This window comes from Odocoileus virginianus, chromosome 1 (assembly GCF_023699985.2).
Source record: "Odocoileus virginianus isolate 20LAN1187 ecotype Illinois chromosome 1, Ovbor_1.2, whole genome shotgun sequence".
In the NCBI taxonomy this organism is placed as follows: domain Eukaryota; kingdom Metazoa; phylum Chordata; class Mammalia; order Artiodactyla; family Cervidae; genus Odocoileus; species Odocoileus virginianus.
Window position 1 is genome coordinate 35,722,166 of NC_069674.1, and position 13,161 is coordinate 35,735,326.

The following is a 13,161-nucleotide window of genomic DNA, read 5'->3' on the forward strand; positions in this document are numbered from 1 at the left end:
GAAAGTCATTTTCTGGGGGATCTTGCTGGTGGTCCAGTGGTTAAGACTCCATGCTTCCATTTCAGGGGGCAAGGGTTCAATCCCTGGATGGGAAACTAAGATATCATGTGGTGCACTGTGCAGCCAAAAAATAAAATAAAATTTTTAAAAATTAAAAAAGAAAAGAAAGTTAATTTCTGGATGTATGGGGAGGTGATGGGAAACAATTCAAGATGTCCTGTAAAGGAAACAAAGAAAAGGTGTGAATTAGAATAAAGCCAACTGTCAGTCAACACATGTGCCCAGCCTCTTGCTGATTCTCCCAAGAGCTTAGTGGTCTCTTGCGTGCTTGTTGATTTACTTCAAGTTGCTGGGGCCAGTAAACCTTCCTCATGTCACCAGCAGGCCCGTCTGTTTCCTGCCACTGCACATGGGCCTGCATTGCGGCCACCAAGACTCTGACAGAACTTTAGATGGAAGTCATCCCTCTTCAAGACCCCAATAAACCTGAAAGCTGCATGCAGAACAGAAGAGGGTGAAACCGATGGTGTCAGGGGTGCCCTCTCATTCAGAGGCCTGACACAGAGCCCGGCCTCGCTGCGTAGGGCATCTGGTTCTCAGACATTCCTGTGTCTGATGATGAAATGCGAGAGAAGCAGCTTTGCATCCTTGCTGATATTTTCTTCTCCCAGGGTTATTTTCCCAACAGCAAGGTTACTAACTCTCTGCTTGGCCTGCTCTGGGGGAACAGGAATTGTGATGTCTTGAACTTTGCTTTATTTTACATAAAGAGTAAACAGAGATGCATTATAAGCTAAACTGTCTCCAACTACAACCCAGGGGGGGAAAAAAAAGCTGACCTTGTTATATTTCCTGGGCGGGTGCAGGATTGTCCCGTCAGAACCCCGAGGCCTGAACGATGGAGCTTGTCAAAGAGCAGCCCCAGGTAATGAATCATCTTATCACAGGTGCACACCACACATATTAAAGGAGGGATGTATGAACACCATGCCCTCCACAGTCACCTTTCAATGTCAGCTTTAACCCTTGTTCCAATCCCTTTTCATCAAAGGATCATTTTATGCAGCCAGCTCTAAATGGAGGCTCTCAAAAGCCTATTAAGATTTCTGGAGGGATGGGGTATTAGTGTGGAGGAAAAGTTGGTTTTAATATCTATAACTCATACTCAGATCAGGTCCATCCCGAAAGCTGTTTCCTACAGTTGAGCCCAAAATAGAACACCCTGATGCTTTTCTGCCAGGCAACTGACTCTTGAAATGTAAATTTTGAAAGTCCAAGATAGACACCATAACCACTAACTTGTATTTGCCTCTGATTTCTCTTGTCTCCATGCCCAAGTGAAATATACTATGCTACACATCTTGAGTATTTGTGCTGGAGAAAATGCTTTAGTGTTGAGAAGGAATTATTAGGAGCTTATTCTTCTGATGATGTAATGGCTGATCTTTTTTGCTGGTTACAAACCTGCCTCCTTCTCAGGGACTCGAATTACAATGTTTGTTTTTTGTACCCTTTGCCAGCTCTCATCCCAGGGATGGCTCTCCCAACCCATAAGTACTCCTAAGGAATTGGAATTCAAAGTTGAAGCTTGATTGGCACTCTGCATATATTGAATAAAAGTTTATTTTAACCATAATTTTTCTATCTTAGAAATTGTGTTAGGATGGGTGATTTGATGTGGTACACAAGCCTTCTAAAGTTAAAAAAACAAGACAACTTACAGAGAAATCAATTATGCCCACTCGTGAAGTCTTGCCTGAGTTTTAGACATGTCCCAATGTTGTCATGTCCTCCTCCCAGTGCAAGAAAAGACCAAGATGCTCTCATTTCCAAAGTAGTGGAACTGGCCACACGGATGCGGCACTGTGCCTTTTTTAATCTTTGTAATTTAAACACCATCATCTTCCCAGAAAAAGGTGCATGCCCTGCATCTCTTGGCATCAAGATATTCGGTTGAGCTTTATGAAGAAGTCAAATTATACTCCCAAAAAGGCAAATATTATTTGTTGTGTGTGTGTATACTCCTTTGGCTTCTGTTACTGTGGTCCAGAAGATAAGACTACTTTGGAATCAGGTGATTGCAATTGCCATGCTCAGACTGTCATGTTAACTAGGATTACAGCGTGCAGCCCATTTTCAGCTCCTTAAAAATCTCTATGGAACTTTTGCAGAGAAGATACAGAGAGAAAACTCTAAATATATTTAGAGATCCCTTCATTTGAGTTCTTGACATCAACTATTTTTTAAATGTGAAAGTTTATGTGGAAGTCATAACACTGAAATCTAAACGAAGTTAGAAAAGCATGTTTCACTCCACTGATAATTTGCTACAAGTGGGTCTGTTGAGGCACGCAGGGACCTTGTGTTATCAGAAATGCTCTAATCCTTGATCCCCACTGATGAGATTCTCTTGGTTCCCTGGAAGCCAATGTGGGATTACACAGTAGTTTAGAGTCCTGGCTGAATTCAGACCTACTTGCCTGAGAGTGGGTTTAGGCTCCACCTCTTTTTTGTCTTTTGATGTGAGAGTAATGATTTAATCTTTCCTCAACCGGATCCTCATCCTGTGAATTCTAACACAACCCCCGTGAGGCAGCCTGGGTCACTGGCTCCAGCTCAGAGGGCAGGAGGTCCTAGGTCTGCCTCCTTGGCTGGGCAGATGTCCACATAGGGAGACATTTCCCAGATCTTCCTTCAGTTTCTAGGCTTAGACCCAACAGGAAGACATCCTACTACCTGAGACTTGCAGTTTTGCTTCCCAGGCTTGGAATCTGACTATGTTTTCATTTACTGAATCTCAGTAAATTTAAAGGACATCTCAGTATAGTTAAGGATTTTTTAGTTGGTTTTTTTTTTTTTTCCCCAAGTAGTAGTTTTGAAGCAAATATGGAGGGAAAACCTCAGATATTTCATACCCTTCTAACCCCGCCATTCATTAGCAGTTAATTCAGAAGTCAGACACTGGTCCAAAGAGTGCATGATTCTAACAAAATACTTCATTCTTTTCTTTACATTTTTTAATTAATTCATTCATTTATTCACTTGGCTGCTCCAGCTCTTAGTTGTGGCACAGAGGATTTTTAGTTGCAGCATATGGGATCTAATACTTTGACCAGGATCAAACCCAGGCCCCCTGCATTGGGAATGCAGAGTCTTAGCCGTTGGAACACCAGGGAAGTCCCTAAAAAACTACTACATTCTAAATTCAAAAAGCACATATCTTACCCAGGGATGTTAACGTATTTAAAATTATATCACATACAACTTCACTGTGAGGTGGGAAGGTACCAAGTGTCTTGATGATAATTAGTGATAATGAACTTGACAATGGCTGTCACAGTGCTGAGAAGAACATTTTGGTTTCTTCTGTTTCCATGCAAGTGGGGAAGGTAGGCAATAGAAAGAATGCTAGCTATAGGCTCATTTGAGTCCAAAGTCAGTCAGTTACTAGCTCTGTGACCCTAGGCAAATTACCTGATCTCTCTCTGGCCTCAGTTTTATTTTAAAATAAAAATAATCAAAACTAAGCCCCTAGATTATGAAGTTTTATGAGATGTGTGTGAAAAAAAAACCTACTATAGCACCTCAGTATGCCATTAAAGACTCAATAAATGATTATCATAATGTTTGTCATCATTTAGAGTTTGTCTGACATTTTTTGGACTGTTTCTTTGGTCCAGATATGCAGCAGAGGCAGTGCGGTGCTCAGAACAGACTCTGTAACTGACTGCCATTCACCAGCTGTGAGACCCTGGGCAATTGATTTACTCTCTCTGTGCCTCAATTTCTGCATCTGAAAAATGGGGATTAATATGGCACCAGCTTCTAGGACTAAAGGGCTTAGAACAGGGTCAGGCACATAATGATCATTCAATAATACCATCATTCAATAAATGCTACCTATTAGGATTAATCAAGGAGCTGTGTTTTTGGTTTATAACTGTGCACTGGTTCATAATTCTGCAGTGTCTGAGGAGTTTGAGAATGTGAAAATCTTAATAGTAGGACATTAATTTCCTTTAGAGAAATGCCATCCCTACCCTGGATAGTTCAATAGGAATATGTGTGTGTGTGTGTGTGTGTGTGTGTGTGTGTGTGTGTGTGTGTTCCTAACACTTATTCAGTGGGTCTGTTCAGGATTTGGCAAGTAGATTTACCATCGATTTGTTCAGCTATAGAATTGGTTTCCCTCAGGCCCCCGGCAATATCTCCTTATTGGCATTATTGCAGAAAAGTAAAAGCAAATGAAATTTCATTTTATCCTGGGGCTAAAGAAAGCATTTTACATTTTAACTGAAGCTTAGAATGTTTCCTGATGAAATTAGTTCTCGACCACTGTGAAATTTTCTTAAGTGGCAGCAAGGCAAGTCAAAAACCCTCCCTTCAGTCTTTAAAGAGCCAGTCAAGTGAAAAAAAATCAACTAAACAATATTACTCTTTTATATATATAAAGAAGAAAAATTTAAAGGACTTACCCATTCAGGTTAACAGAATACACAGCATCCTGTGAATAAACGATGGCTGAGCAGAGCTGCTTTGGAGAGAAGGAAGGGTGTGCTTCCTAAGTGACCTCATGGCCATAATTAAACAAAAACAATCTGCTGATGCTAACAGTAGCCTAGGCTGGAGAGGGGTGGATGAAGAGGCAGGACCACCACTGGTAACAACTGGAAGGCCATTTCAATATCATAGCTTTTTAAAGTGGTGAGCAGTACATGTCTTAGAGTGAAGAAACATGATGCTGACATTGGGATAGCCCTCTGAATTATAATAATAGTAAAGCTCCATAGAATCTCTAGAAGGCAAGAGGGTAGCTAAGAACATTGACTTTGAGGGACACAGGTCTGATGGGAACACATTTCTAGCTCTGTGACCTTGGATAAGGTCTAGAACCTTCCTGGGCCTCTGTTTCCTCATCTGCAAAGTAGAAGTGATAAGACTTCTCACATTCTTTTGTGGTGGGGTTAGACCTGATAACAGCAGGGAGACTGCTGAACACAGTGCCTGATAGGTCTTAAGCATTTAATAAATTATATTCATTGATCCATAAGTTAGTGCTGTAGCTATTGTTTTTAGGATGAAAAAGCAGCAGTTGATGCTGAACTGTGAGTTGCTAAAATCATTCAATACATATGGGAATTTCCTGGCGGTCCAGTGGTTAGGACTTAGCACTTTCACTGCCAGGGCCAGGGTTCAATCCCTGGTCTGGGAATTAAGATCCTTCAATCCACACAGTCAAAAAAAAAGAAAAGAAATAAAATTAAATAAGGTCATTCAACACATAATTTAATTAAAAAGGAGAACCTTTTAGAATCACTACAATATGAATGAATATAAAGTTATAATAAATGCAAATCTTAGCCAAAGGATTTGAGATATAATGAACTTACACATGTCTATTGAGGCCCTCTGTGGGTTTGACTAGGTCTGTATGTGTAGGACAAACAACAAAGCCCAGCTGCCCATGTTGTAAAACTAATTTTAAACTTTACACAAAGGAGCAAATCGATGGTAAGTCTGCTTTAACAATGGGACTAGAGTCAGTGAGATGTGTTCGATGTATCCAGCTAAAACCAGTTGAGTGGGAATTTAGGAATTTCACTTCAACTTCTGTATTTCATTTTTTTATAATGAAACACATTAACTCTAGAGAAAAATAAAAGTTTTTTACGTAAAATATAGTACAAAAGACATTCTTGATAAGTCACCCAGATAGTAACCTTTTTCCATACAAGCTTAAGTTCTTTTGCTTATTTTTAAAAGAAATAAAACATTCCTGATACAGCTAAGGCCTTAAAACTCCTCCCATTCCTCTCCTTGCCTTCCTCTGGTGATTACTATGATAAAAATGGTGATTCCTTTCACGCAAAATTTGCATTTTTACTACAAAATATTGATTTTTTAAAGCTACAAAATCATACAGAATACCATCTTAATACAACAAATAGAATATATTATTTAGAAACTTTGCACAAATAAGAATCAAACACGTTTTTTAAAAAATTCAGTCAGTATCTAAAAATTTCAAGTAGGCATCTGTATATACTCCTGCCCCTAAATATTATGAACAGAGCAATAGACACATGTAATACATTCAGCCAATGAGTTTGGCCATGTTTTCTAAATCAAAACTCAAAACGATGTGAAAAAAAAATTTTATTTTCTCATATCTAATCACTGTGTTGTTCACCTGGAACTTAAGAGTATTGTGAGTCAATACTCTATATGTCAATTTGAAAAAGATTTTATTTTTTCATTTGCAAATATCATTATATGAAGTTTTTTTTAAGGTGTAAAAATTCAATCACATCCAGTGAAATACATATAAAATAGCATTGTTTAATAGAATAACAGCTCATTCTAGGGACTGGGAAATCTATGTTTATGGGGTAAGTAACATTATATGAATTTTACCCTGGCTTCATCCAAGTAATAAAGATAAAACAATAACCACAATAAACCACCTCAATCTTTCCACTAACATATCAAATTTCCCCTTTGAGCCCAGTTAAGAGCTCTATTTCCTCATTTCAGGAGAGGCCATTGCATTAAAGCAGTGCTTCCTTAAGTGTGCCCCTCAACACTCCTCACAAAAGGGGGTTCTCTGAGGAGATGTGAGAGGTGCTGCAGTCTATGAATACACATGAGGCCTGGCAGGGGACCCACCCAGCAAATGAGCCACAAATCCCTTTAATTTCTTTAACCCTGCTTTCCCCAAATTCCCTGTCCACCCGCCATCTCCTTTGAATTTACAGTTTGGAAAATGGTTCAGCAAGTAACTTACTTGCATCCCCATCCACATTTTTGAATAATAGTGCTCAGTTGCCTCAGACTCTTTGTGGCCCCATGTACTGTAGCCTGCCAGGCTCCTCTATCCACACAATTTTCCAGGCAAGAATACTGAAGTAAGTTGCCATTTCCTTCTCCAGGGGATCTTCCCAACCCAGGGATGGAACCGGTGTCTCTTGCGTCTCCTGCATTGGCAGGCGGATTCTTTACCAGGAGCCACACCTTGGAAGCCCTTTGAATAATGACTTTGATCAAAAAGGAGCCGCCTCCAGGAAGGCTCTGCTCTGTCACGGGGTTGGGGGTGGGAGGCTTTGCGGTGATTTCTGTGCTGCTGTTTTGAGTGTACACACCTGCATTGCACATTTTTGCAGAAAGAAGGGATCCCACGCCACTGAATAAAACTCCCAGGGGTTGCAATCCAAGCACTGTGGGCAGACAAATAGGTGGTGGCCGCCAGGCCTCCTGCTGCGGTGCCCTGGCTGAGCTTTGGCACCTGCTGTGACTGGGCGGGAGTAGGATGAAGGGTTCCTCACCATTCTGAGAAGGGAGGTGCCCCTCGTGGGAAATGGTGCTAATGAGCCCCAGTGGCCCGCGGTGATCCAGGGAGACGGATTTGATGAAGGCCTTGCCTCTGCGGTGGCTCAGCTGCTGACACATGCGACCTAATCAGGTCTCAGAGGCGGTCAGCGCCACCAGCAGACACTCCGGTCCGTCCCTCATTGTGACAGCGAACTGTTCAGCCCAGCCCTTGCTGCCTGGTCAAGGGTCAGCTCCTCTCTCCTTCTCTGGCTCCTTGCTTACCTCCCCCATTTCTGAAATGAAAGGGTTAATCCCATTAGTGTCATCATTTCCAAAGAGCTAGCCAAGTTAAAAAGCTGGAAAATGAAGCACCCTCAGAAATCTTTATACTTTCCTCCCAGAGCAGAACTCAGCAGAGCAGCATGTCCTGTACAACTAAAGGGATGGACAGATGGACAGAAACAGGAGGAAGAATCCAGTTTGGGGGATTCCCTCTGAAGACTAAAGCTGAGAGAACCAAGGTCTCTCTTATCTAAACCAGTGATTTGGATTACAGTGCTGATACTATTTTCCCCCACTAGGGTTACTACATTTTTTAAAAGAAATGCTTCTTTCATGAGTATTACATTTTCCTGGAAATAGGGAAATGTTTTCTTGTGTAGACTCCTAGAGTAAGACAGTTAGGCAATCTTTCTGGCTAAAGAATAAGAACAGAGCCAGTTAACTAAGGGAGCAACCTAATTAACAGCTGTGATTCTAGAAAGGCAATAAGTTACCAGACTCCAAGTTCCCTCAAAGCTAGTCTGACTTTCCAATCTTTGTTTCAAGAACATAGTTTACATTCCAGTTACTGTAAACTCAATGGCAAAATAGTATCACTGAATAGTGTTCATGGGATTCGTTTCAGCGTGCAAAACTCTTCAGCCATCTTACGTCTTAGAGTGGTGGTAGGTTTTAGCTGAATGCTCCTTTAGGCTAAGTGATTTCTAGAAAAGCAAAATGGAAATCCAGCTCCCCACACACTGCAGCTTCACTGTGGAGCAGGTGTCATATGTGGTCTCACGGGAGCACTTCACCACAGGTTTGATGATCCCAGCTGTGCAGATGAGCAAACTCTAGGGAGAGATCAGGCAGCTCCCCGGGATGATGCCTTTAGTAAGTGGCAGACCTGAGATGTGAGCCACAAATCCGTATCCATCCTCCGGCTTCTACCTCACCTGGGGTTCAAAGACCCAGGTTCCTTTTCTGGATGCCCCATAGATTTGACACAAATCCAGAAATTGCATTGCCCCATCTACAAAGGGGAACTGTAATTCTTTTCCTGTCAACCTCGGAAATTTCTCTTGATGATACGCAAACCCTCACACACTGGAAACTGTTAAGAGCTATGCTGCTCCTGCTGTTTAGTTGCTCAGTCATGTTAGACTCTTTGCGACCCCATAGACTGGAGCACGCCAGGCTCCTCTGTCCAACAAGTTCTCCAGGCAAGAATACCGGAATGAATTGCTATCTCCTTCTCCAGGGGATCTTCCCAATCCAGAAATCGAAGCTGTGTCTCCTGCTTGGCAGGTGGATTCTTTACTACTGAGCCATCAGGGAAGCCCAAGTCTTAAGTGAAAGTTGCTCAGTCATGTCCAACTCTTTGTGACCCCATGAGCTTTACAGTCCGTGGAATTCTCCAGGCCAGAATACTGGAGGGAGTAGCCTTTTCCCTTCTTCAGGGGATCTTCCCAACCCATATGCAAAATTAAGGACCATTTATTTAAAAGGTAATTCTGTACTGCGAGTCTGAGAAACTACTGATCTTAAGTTACACCCTCAGTTTAATAACAGCTTTTTTGTAATGGAAGAAAATATTACCACATTAAACAAATGTATCAGTTGTTAGGGGCAGCTTAATTCTACAAATATTAAAAAATGTAAAAATTATGGGGATTGTGTAATTGAGGAAAGGTTATTTCTTTGATAAATCAACCAAATCCAGCATCAGAAAGACTATATATTGGGCTGCTGCTGATGGCTCTCCTTTTAGTAGTTTTTAGTGAAAAGTCAGAGATGAAAGTAGAAGCTAGTTATGTCTCAGTTTTTCCAAATAAAGGGTGAAAATTAAACTTAATTTGGGTCATGGGCAAGGAAAAAGAGGAAGTGCTGAATTTTGACTTAGCATCCCTAGAGCAACATCAGCTTTTTCTGCAAGCAATTTTTATGGTTAAGCAGAACATTCTCAGAGAGGGGAAAAATATCAAATTCACATATGAGACTCAGTCAACTTCCCAATTTGTTCATTGTACCATTTACTACACCATATGCCCCAATAATGCACCCAACTTTCTTGTTGGCCCATGAGTTGTTGACATGATGCATTCCTCTTAGAGATGCAAGCATCATATCATCAATCAGAGATAGCCAGCAATGGAAAAGTCACAACTCAGAACAGTGAGAGGAGCCAGGTTCAAGTTCAAGTGTACAGAAGTAAGCCTTCATATGATCCAATGGAATACTGTGCATTAGCCATAGAACATTGCTCCAAACTGCTATTCATCTCACCACCTAACACATTCCACCTTGTAAAAATAACAGTACACATTAGATGCCAAGAAGTTGTCATAAGTACAGACTTCAGAATGTGTCAGTAAAGTCAAGATGTGATATGATTTATATTTACTAATAAATGGCGTCACTCAAGCAGCACACAGACACACAAAGAAAAACTCTACATACCCCTGACCTAACACTTGTCAAAAGATATTCACAATAGTCCAGTTGCAGAGTGATAGAGATAAAACGTGCAAGTATCTGTGTATTCATTTGGAAGGCAGTCTGTGGTAAAGAGCACAGGCTTTCAAATTAGACTCCATCCCCAAACAGCTCTGCAACCCCAGGCAGGGCCCCTCATCTCACTCAGTTAAGTTTCCTCTTCCCGGCAATGGAAGGCATTGCTGTCCTCTGATGGAAGCTGCTTGCAGCACCACATGTCTAAGTGCCTCCTACCATGCCTGCCACATAGTTGTCATTTCACATATATCATGCTCTCCCCACCTCTATATATTTTATCCACTGCTCCAAAGTAAGGTCTATTTAGTATATTGAAGTTTTATATGGAAATGCTTTTTTTTATGCTTTTAAGCATAATGCCATCCAGTATTACCATATCTGATGAAAATGACATTTGTATATTTTACTTAACTTTCTTCAGTTTTTTAAACCACTGTACTAACATTTCAGGATTGTTGTCAGGAATAAAAGCAATAAGGGATGTTAAATGCTTGGCACAGCTCCAGGTACATACCAAGTACCAAGCAAACCCTGCCTCTCTCCCTCACTCTTGACCACCAGGGTTTTGAAATCCATGGTCACCCCAGCATGCAGAGAGGGCCAGTTGGATGATTTTTCAGTCCACTGCTCACACTATTAATAATGAAGTAAGCTGACTACCTTGTTTTCTCCATATTATCAGCAACAGAAGGCTAAGTGGTGTCTTGCTTGTCTCTGTAACATGACTACGTGGCTGAGGACAGGACAGCACCCACTTTTCCTCATAACAAAATATTGTACTTTGTTTAATCAAAAAGCAGAGCCACAAGGGTTTTACCTGTGGGGTTCATTAAACTATTGTTTGTTTCTTATGATGCTCTAGAATAAAAACATTTCCATCTACCTTCAGTAAATCTGCAGGTGATATTAGCAAGCTCTCCCATGCCACCAAAAGGAAAAGATGTAGTGATATGTACAGCTAGAGAACCAAAAATCTGTTTCAGAGAATTTGAGGATTTGATTGCAAGTTGAAACTGATTTTAAGGTGAGGATCTTCTCAGTATAATTGGTTACAAGAGAAAGTTTTGTAATATAAAAGGTGATACCCTTAAGCAGAAAGATACTTAAATCATTTAAGTTTAAAAGGTGATGCACAGGAAATCCTCTGTCAGTCCAGTGGTGAGGAACCTGTACTTTCATTGCCAGGAGTGCCAGTTCAATCCCTGGCTGGGGAAATAATATCCCATAAACCATGCACACAGCCAAAAATAAAAAAGTCTCTTACTGAAAAAAAAAAAGTGGTATACAAATTGCTTAGATGAACACAGAAGGAGTGAGATGGCATGCTACTCAGAATTCTAAGAACTCATTCTGAATTTTTGAGATCCCAAAAGTATATACATTTTAAAATATTAGCAAGAGTTTCTTCTCCCCCTCAGCTCACGTGGGGATAGCATAGTAGAAATGGAGTTAATGCCGATGGTTTTACGCATTTAAACTTGTTCCTGCCATCCTAATCTAGAGGAATCAGAAAGAACTAAGAAAGTACCCTTCTCAGAAACCGAATCGTGGTACCACATACATTGCTAGAAATGCCCCCCAAATTTTTACAGAGGTTAAATAGGTTATTTTTTAATTCTGAGTTGATTATTTTATTGTTTTGTGACTAAATATCTCCATTGTTATTCAATGTAAGTATCACTATGCCAACTTCTACATGATTTAATAATCTAACACGATATATATGAATGAATTCATCTGGCATGATGAGAAACATTCCTAACAAGACTGTACTTAGAACTTCGCAATTAACAATTCCAAAATTTGTATTATTGGCATCAATTTTGATTTCTTTCGCTTAGAACAGGATAGCTAGAAAATCATTATATTAGTGAGATCTTTTGCCTCTTTATTTTAATTTTTTTTTTTAATTTGACTATACCAGGTCTTAGCTGCAGAACAAGGGATCTTTGAACTTCATTGCAGCATGTGGCATCTAGTTCCCTGACCAGGGCTTGAATCCAGGCCCCCTGCATTGGGAATATGGTATCTTAGCCACTGGACCACCAAGGAAGTCCTGGTTTATTTTTAGTAATAAGTTAACATTGTCCCATGACCAGATTTGAAGTACCAAATGTATATATCATATATATATCATATATTGAAAGCGAAGTGAAAGTGTTAGTCACTCAATTGTGTCTGACTCTTTGAGTCCCCAGGGACTGTAGCCCACCAGGATCCTCTGTCCATGGAATTCTCCAGGCAAAAATACCAGAGTGTGTAGCCATTTCCTTCTCCAGGGGTTCTTCCTAACCGAGGGATTAAATTCTTATCTCCTACACTGTAGGTGGATTCTTTACCATCTAAGCCACAAGAGAATCCCATATCATATATTATACTTTGCATATTTATTCTATTTATATTATTGACACACATATTATATTATATATATGTATTATACGTATATACTTTGAGGGACATTTAAAATAGGAACCAGAAAATTATGAGAAACAGCTAGAAGAGTGCAATGGCCCTCTGTCCTTACCGTTATCAAAACCTGCCCAATGGTTAGGGGTAAGAGAGTGAAAATTGGTCACCTATGAAAATGAGGATGAAATTTTATGAGAAAACCACATCAGCATAATTCTGATGAGTTACAGTCTTTGTTGTGAGAAATGAGAAATTCAGTGGTCTCACGCTAAAGAACATTGAAAAAACATTACTAAGAGGAAATTGAAAAAGTAAAATATGGTTAAGTGATGAAGACAACTTTTTTCTGATTGAACAGATAGATAAATATTGCATGCAAGTATCAAAATACATTTAATTTTGCCACAACAATAGATATTCTCTTCACAAAAAGCATATGAATCATCCTGTACTCATGAAAGTGGGTGGTAGTAAACAGATGCCTCTTTAATGACACTTGGCATGGTTTCATTCCCCCACCCCATCCCCTTTTTTTTCTTCTTTTAGAGGCTTCTTATACTAATTTAAATTCAACTTTACAACCTGAATGCTTAAATGCACTCACAGTACTAGGTGATGATAAATGCATGCAACACTTTCTTTCTTTCTTTTTCTTTCTTTCTTTCTTTT

General features: G+C 40.1%; 1 protein-coding gene across 3 annotated transcripts in view; it reads left to right on the top strand.

The window, feature by feature from the left end:
* Positions 1-13,161, top strand: part of POU6F2 (POU class 6 homeobox 2) — a 387,868-nt gene that overhangs the window by 330,771 nt on the left and 43,936 nt on the right. The window lies entirely within an intron of this gene.